This window comes from Arctopsyche grandis, chromosome 1, assembly GCF_051622035.1.
Source record: "Arctopsyche grandis isolate Sample6627 chromosome 1, ASM5162203v2, whole genome shotgun sequence".
Taxonomy (NCBI): Eukaryota; Metazoa; Arthropoda; class Insecta; order Trichoptera; family Hydropsychidae; genus Arctopsyche; species Arctopsyche grandis.
In genome coordinates, this window is record NC_135355.1 from 4699914 (window position 1) to 4707886 (window position 7973).

Below are 7973 nucleotides of genomic sequence, written 5' to 3' on the forward strand. Positions count from 1 at the left end.
AAAATTCGATGTTTTTATTAAGGATGCCGTTTTATAATAATTTTTCGTATCCATTTGATACCAGATAAAATCTTAATTCCTATTTAATAAAATATTAGTTCCTAGTTATCTATAATTCAGTTGAGCGTGTAATAAAGAAAATTTACAAGCAGATTATAAAAGCAAGGTTCTTAAATAAGCTAAAGTAATTTTATTGTATTTTTATTGTATTTATTCAATATAGTCCTAAACTAGGATTTAATCCTAGTTTAGGACTATATTGAGATACAAATAATTATGTTTTTAAATTTTTCATTTTACTTATTGTTTGTAATTCTGTCTGTAGGCATGTCTCAATGAAATTTAAATAAAAATCCAAAATTGATAAAAAGCGAGTTGATTAAGTTAATATATTCTATTCATTTCATAAAACCAGCGATTCCCAATCCGTGGTACGCGGTTGATGCATGGATGCAGGAATGAATGATTTACAATCATAAATAGAAATATTTTTTATAGAATTAATATACATTATCACAATTAATCATAGTCAACGTATCGATGTATTCATTAAATCTCGTTAAATTTACTTTGTAAGGAGATTTAATTATGAAAACAAAATATATTATATGTACTTTGTAATTTTGTGTTTTTACTAATCAATAATAGAAGTATGACGAAATAGCATATAAATATATTAAACTTTGAGCATATAATAATAATTGTGACTCGGCAAATAACTTTTTTTCCACAAAATTTCTTAACAAAACAGATCCATTACGTCTACTCTGTCTTCACATTTGCAATAACAAATTTCATGAAATACAATAATTTGTATATTGTGGTACAATTTGATTTGATTTTTTAATGCTTTTTATTATTACTAAATTATATTCACAATACATCTTATATCTATTTTAATAGCTACTGATCTACTGATCATTTTCTATTTTACAATTTCAATTGAATTTTGTTAATAATCATAGTATTATATTATTCTAATGTTAATGTACAGCATAATAGGAAAGAGAGGTAAAAAACCTATTAACAATTCTTATACATGCTCAAGTCGACGATCTAAAGCAGATTGTGTTTAGGTAATTTGTGTTTATACCTGAAGGGTATAGACATTGTGGTACAATTTAGCGTAATGTTCTACCAAGTGGCACGCGAGTCAGAAGAGGTTGGGAACTACTGCATTAATCGATTAAAAAAATATATATTTAAAGAATAAAATCCGGCTTTGTTTTCATGAAAATAGAAGCTTTTGAATCGACTAAAATCTCATAAATCTGCATTTAAGTTGTAAAAGTGCTTTCGTTTACATTTACAATGAATCCCAACTGATGGCCAAGATTTAGGAAAGATACAAAAATTGCATGTGAGGTATTTTTGATGTGGGTGAATTAAAAAGTATTAGAAGTAGATATGTTAGATGAATTGGGATGGATGAGTATTAGAATTAGTTTAAATCTTTTTTTATTACATTGTCTTTTGTTTACATATATATTGTAGGTAAGTTAGATCATAAGTATTTTAAGGATTATACAATATGAAATAGAGATATACATAGTTATTATACTAGAAATAAGAACAATTTAGTTGTAGGTAGAGTATGAAAAAAAAACTTGACAGTTGGGGATGTTTTTCACAGGGTATGCAGGTCTTCTATATAAGACCGAGGTACGAGGAGACACCTCTGTGAAGGACAGTGCATATAAATATACACGTACAATTATTAAGTAGTTAAGGATGTATTTTTAAATTAGCTAGACAGCTAAAATTATATAAATAAATGTGCGTGGTTGGGACTTTATGTCTCCAATAATTATGTGCATGGTAGACATCATCATTTGATGGTTGTACCTCCTGCCCGCACAGTACCTTATCGGATGGCTCCTATCCCAAAAGCTATCCGACTTCTCAATGAAATCGTTACTGCTGAGCCTGAATGTGATATTTTCTGAATATGAAATTTAACCTATTTGTCTGGTGGCCTGCGCTCATCATTATTATCATTGTTAAATGTTATGTATGAGTGTAATTTTGATCATCATTCTTCCATTTGGGCCTCAAAGGGAAGTTTTGAATTTTTGCAGCTGGTTCTTACATATATAATGGTGATGGCTATAGGTGCAAGACATTCCCTACTTTGTATTTTATTATTTAATATGTTTACTTTATCTGCTATTGTCTTTTTATGATCATGAATAAATGTTTTTTTTCTGTGTATATTGTACATATGTCAGCCCGTCATTTTTGGAACAGTTGGGATTTTATGTTCTTAATAATTATGTGAAATTTTCATTTGATGGTTGTACCTCCTGCTCGCAAAGTTCTTTATCGAATGGCTCCTATCCCAAGAGCTATCCGACTTTTCAATGAAATCTTTCCTGCTGGGCCTGAATGTGATATTTTCCACCTCAGTGAGCGTACGTTATCGGAGATTATTTTAACCTATTTGTCTGGAAGCCTGCGCTCATCATTATTTTCATAGTTAAATGTTATGTATGAGTGGAATTTTGATCTTCTTTCTTCCATTTGGGCCTCACAGGGAAGTTTTGAATTTTTGCAGCTGGTTCTTACATATATAATGGTGATGGCTATATGTGCAAGACATTCCCTACTTTGTATTTTATTATTTAATATGTTTACTTTATCTGCTATTGTCTTTTTATGATCATGAATAAATGTTTTTTTTCTGTATATATATTTAGGTACATATATATTTATATTTTTCTCATTTCTGTATTTTTTCAACCGTTGTGGGGCATTGGGGACTCGTGTAATGTCACAATGGTCCAAAGTTAAACTTCAATCATAATATTTATCATAAAATACACCATGTTTTATCAGCTCTATCAGACTACATTATTGAAATCTGCTGAAAAGTAGTTTAAATTTACATTTATCAAATACTCTACTACAACGAGCATAGGAGATTTTCTTTGTATTGGATACATTGTCCATAGAATGTTTCTCATGTTGAATGAGCTTAAAACTTTTCCAGCATTTTATTATTTAATATGTTTACTTTATCTGCTATTATCTTTTTATGATCATGAATAAATGTTTTTTTTCTGTGTATATATGTATATATTTATATTTTTCTCATTTCTGTATTTTTTCGACCGTTGTGGGGCATTAGGGACTCGTGTAATGTCACAATGGTCCAAAGTTAAACTTCAATCATAATATTTATCATAAAATACACCATGTTTTATCAGCTCTATCAGACTACATTATTGAAATCTGCTGAAAAGTAGTTTAAAACTCCAACGAGCATAGGAGATTTTCTTTGTATTGGATACATTGTCCATAGAATGTGTCTCATTTTGAATGAGCTTAATAATTGGAATTTTGATCTTTCATATGCAAATTTGAGCCTTCCATATAAGCGTTTAAAAAATGCATAATTTTAACAGATTTGTTGCTTTTGAAACCTTTCATTCAAAATTTAAGGTCGAGAGGACGTATATAATTTAATCGAATGAAAAGTGTGACCGTCGAATTATCGCTTATTTCGTGCGGTCGGAGTTGTTTCAAAATTAATTCAGAACAATAGAAATACTTGCACTCTTCTCGAGGAAAAATAACAAAAAATATTATCATTGATTTTCATATCGCAAAGCCTCCACAACATCTCTCTCTCTCGAGTGAAAATACCCACTCAAAGACATTTTTACAATAATTTTTCCCTCAGTGTGTGTGTGTGTCGGCCTTTGTCCGGGGGGAAGGGGGCCGAGGAGTCAGTGGTGTGGTGGCTCCGTGTTGAGGTGCTAATTGGTAACGGAAACAGTAAACAATGGAACATGGGACTGGACTTAAAAATATTTCAGTTAACTTTACCTACCGACGAGCGGCGTGCCCGTGTTTGCCGTGCACGATTCTACACCAAATAGATTTGACCATTCCAAAAACTAGTATATGTACATACATATACCTATACATGTGTATGCATACCTAGATATGATACTTTATAAGAATTACTAGAAATTTTCCTCGACTGAAACAGAAAATCCGCCGATATGCATGTACCTACATACATATAAACATTAGAAACTAGATATAAAGAAACCCGACTGATTTTCACACTCGAGGCTTAAATTTATTAAAACAACATTTGTTGTACAAAATAAATTAACTTATATTATACAATCATCAAGTCTAATAATTCAATTTCCTGATTCTAATAAATAAATTTGTGCACTTACCTACGTATCTTACGGGTCTACGTGACGAGAAGTAATCCAAATCAGATTAAAGGTCAACCGAATAACAGAGGGTATCAATAGATTGTATTTTATTTTAAAAATCAATACCACAGTGACTTAACAGGTAGCCCCAATGTGTCACTGCGGTTATCCAAGGAATGTGCCAGTAAGTTAAGGAGTCGAACAGCTCTCGAGAGGGGCGAGTTCATGAGCACGTTTGTTCTAGCCCTAATGGGCAACAAGATCTCACGTACAAAAATCTTAGCTTCTCCAGGCTAGGGGTATTGTGAATCTCTGCCCTTAATAATTATATGAAATGCTTCCAATTAAATAAATCTTTGGGGTTCAAACTTTGCCAAAGAGTTGAACCCCAAAGATCCCAAGACAGAGGCACTAGGGAACAGATATGGATAAAATCCAAATGTATTAAGATATTAAAATGTTATATTTGAATAGGGTCTACGTGACGAGACAGAATGTTAAATGACAGAAAACACAAATATCGGAAGGCAAAGATCGAAAATTGAAAGATCTTAAGTCGAAAGATCAAAAAAAAAATGGTGCATGGTAAACGGTACATACTCACTTAATTTGCGCGAGCAGAATACAACAGGGACAAGAGGAACATGCTTTTCCTCCCGTATTCTGCGCGCGCACATTAATTCGAATATGACAATGATTTTAATAAAAATGCGCAGTTTTTACAGATTTTTTGCTTTTGCAGTTTTCTACTGAAAATCTAGTATTTCTCTGCCAAAAGTATTGGAAAAAATAGTCAGATGTTTTTTCTACTGATTGTGATTTTTTATTGCTTTAAAATATTTAATTACCTATCTAATTAATTATGTAGCGATTCTATACATGTAATTAATTATCTAGCGATTAATTATTTAGCGAATTAAAAAAAAATATATTTATACTTTTTTCGAGACATTTTGTATAAAATGGGTCTGTTTTATATTTCATTTCTTTTACAAGGATTCGTTTCAATCTCAATATTTTTTTTTATTTAAACGTACTAATTCGAGCGGTAAATGATTATTCTCGTATAAATAAGGAATTTCTTTTGAAGCTTATTATTTAATTTCCTAGAGTAAACGTAGGCAAACTATTAATAAACTTTCATAATATATGATACATATGTTCGTGAAAAATTAATTAATACCTACTGTATACATATATATACTCATTAATGGACTATTTTTATTTACTATTCATTGATAAATGCTTTCAAATATCAATCAATCAATTGATCAATGTTAGAGATTTCAACGTATCAGAAAGTTTATATTTTATTGGTGAGTTTGTACTCACATACAAGTAGGTATGTATTTTTTAAATATTTTAAAAAATATCTTTAGATGTTTGGCTGTATTTCAAGAGACCATACACATCGAAAGCAGAGTATTTATTAGTGTAGTAACGAAATTATTGCATCGTGTAGACTCAGTTTGTACTGTGGCGAGTTTCACCTCTCTGTCCAAGCGGTTTACGTCTTGTTTACCTTCACATTATTTGCATAGGTTGATTTTTTACTCGAATTCCTTCAATTTCGACTTCACGATCCGAGACCGTTTCATATATTCCACGGCTGAAAAGCAAACACGAATTATTACACACACACCGTTTTCGATAACGTCGCACGAGTACAGAAAAAAAATGTGCCAGAAAAAAGAAACTGCACTTTCACGACCGAGTCAATTTTCACGATTTTCATTGTTCAATTCTACAGATTGGCCTGAAAATATTCGATAGATTTATTAATGTATGAATATATTCGTGACCGAAATCGAGCGGGAGAGGAGATTTTACTCGGACATGTGTGTGATTGTTTGGTGAATTTCGTGTTTGACAAGTCGTGTACAAATAAGGATTGACAAGTATTCGTCGAGCCAGTATGTGCTGCAATTTGTGTTTGTCAATGGACAAAAAAATAAATAAAACGGATGCTTACACTTCCAATTAGATGTTTTTCCTCAAATATAAATTATCATCATTTTCCGTTATGCCATATTATATATTTATCGATTTTCTAATGCCAGATTAGAACACAGCCGTGTTTTTGAGCGTACAAATGTATTCGGACTAGAATTGTATCGTACCTTTATTTTTTCAACTAAAGGGGTTACTTTAGGCATTGTAAAGGTATAATAAAGTTAAGAAATTCATTCATAAATTGTGCAAAAAATTAGGTAAAATGTAATATACCACCCAGGTAGATAATACACCTGAGCGTGGCGCTACGTTAAAGGGTTAGAAGAATGGAATCTATAGATTTTACAGATACGAAACTTACATTCATAACAATTTTTTGTACGAAGGGTTAAATTGGTATACAAAAAATTCTAATACAAAATTTAAAATATCGTTTTTTTCGGCGTTGTAGTGAACCTATCTACATATCTATCTATTGATGTAAACGAAAAGCTTTGTCAAAATTAATAAGAACACCAACAATAGTAAATATGCTCTTAGTTATTCAAAAAAATGAATTAAAATTAATACAAAATATGATTTGAAGTAAGTATAAATACATTCATATCTAAACCACATATTTTTGTATAAAAAAAACTAATTTTTCAATATTAAATCCATAGATTTTTAATTTGGTTGTAAGCTAAGACTAATTGTTTTAACCTTTTCAATTATTTATTGATTAATCGCATAACTAATATACATAGTTGGAATTAAAAATGTTTTACTTTTCTAAGCATAGTTTCAGGAAAAGTGACTCAACTTACGTATAATGTTTTGTATGTGTGATAAATATTTAATATAAATAAATTCAACGTAATTGAAGAAAAGATAATAAGAGAATTATTTTCAATTTTTCCAAACTATTCAGAGTGTATGAGAATTTCTCCAAAACTACATATAAAATTTAAATTACACGAAAACCATATCAACTGTATAAGAGGTATGTAAAAAGGGGATTTAGGGAATCTATTTATTTCAAATTAAGTATTCAAAAGTGCTGTGAAAATATTCCAATTTGTTTCAAATTTGATACAAACATATTTTTATATACAGCTTTTTATTTCATCAACTGAATAATTATTGTTTTAGTAAGAAATTTAAATATGTATATGAAAATGGCGGAAGTCCAATTTTTAGTACCAAAAACACTATTTCGTTTTGACTTTATTCATCAATTGCTATCACTTATTTTAATCGAATAGCAGTATAAACGTATTACAAGCTAACAGTATTTAAAAAAATTGTAAAACGCAAACATTATATTTCATGTTTTGCGAGATATTTCTCGAAATGAAGAAAAGTGGGCGGCTTATACGTTCTTTGACTTAATTTTTTATAGTTAACGATATTTTAGAATCGAAAATGTAATATGTAATTTAAAATTATCATTAGCAATGTATCTATATAGATAAATGGTTATGTTAAAAAATCCATTCATAGTTAATTTAAAAACTCCAATGTACTTCTGTATAAAATTTCCTTCCTTAGTCAAATTTTCTCTGCCTTCTTGAATGTCATATTGATTGAATAGTATATTTGAAACATATATTTATATATTTGAATTCGTATGCTTAGGAACCAAATTTTGATTGAAATAGATCCGTACTACTACTAAGTATTAATGAATACATATTATGTTCTGCAAACATGTACACACAGATATTATAATAATTAGTACTTAATTTCACTCCATGAAATTTAGCAAGTGTTTGTTTATGGTAACGCGATTATCAATATCACGTAAAATAAGCCGACAAAGCCGCAATTATTGAATCAGCTAACGGTAAAGTTACATACGCAATT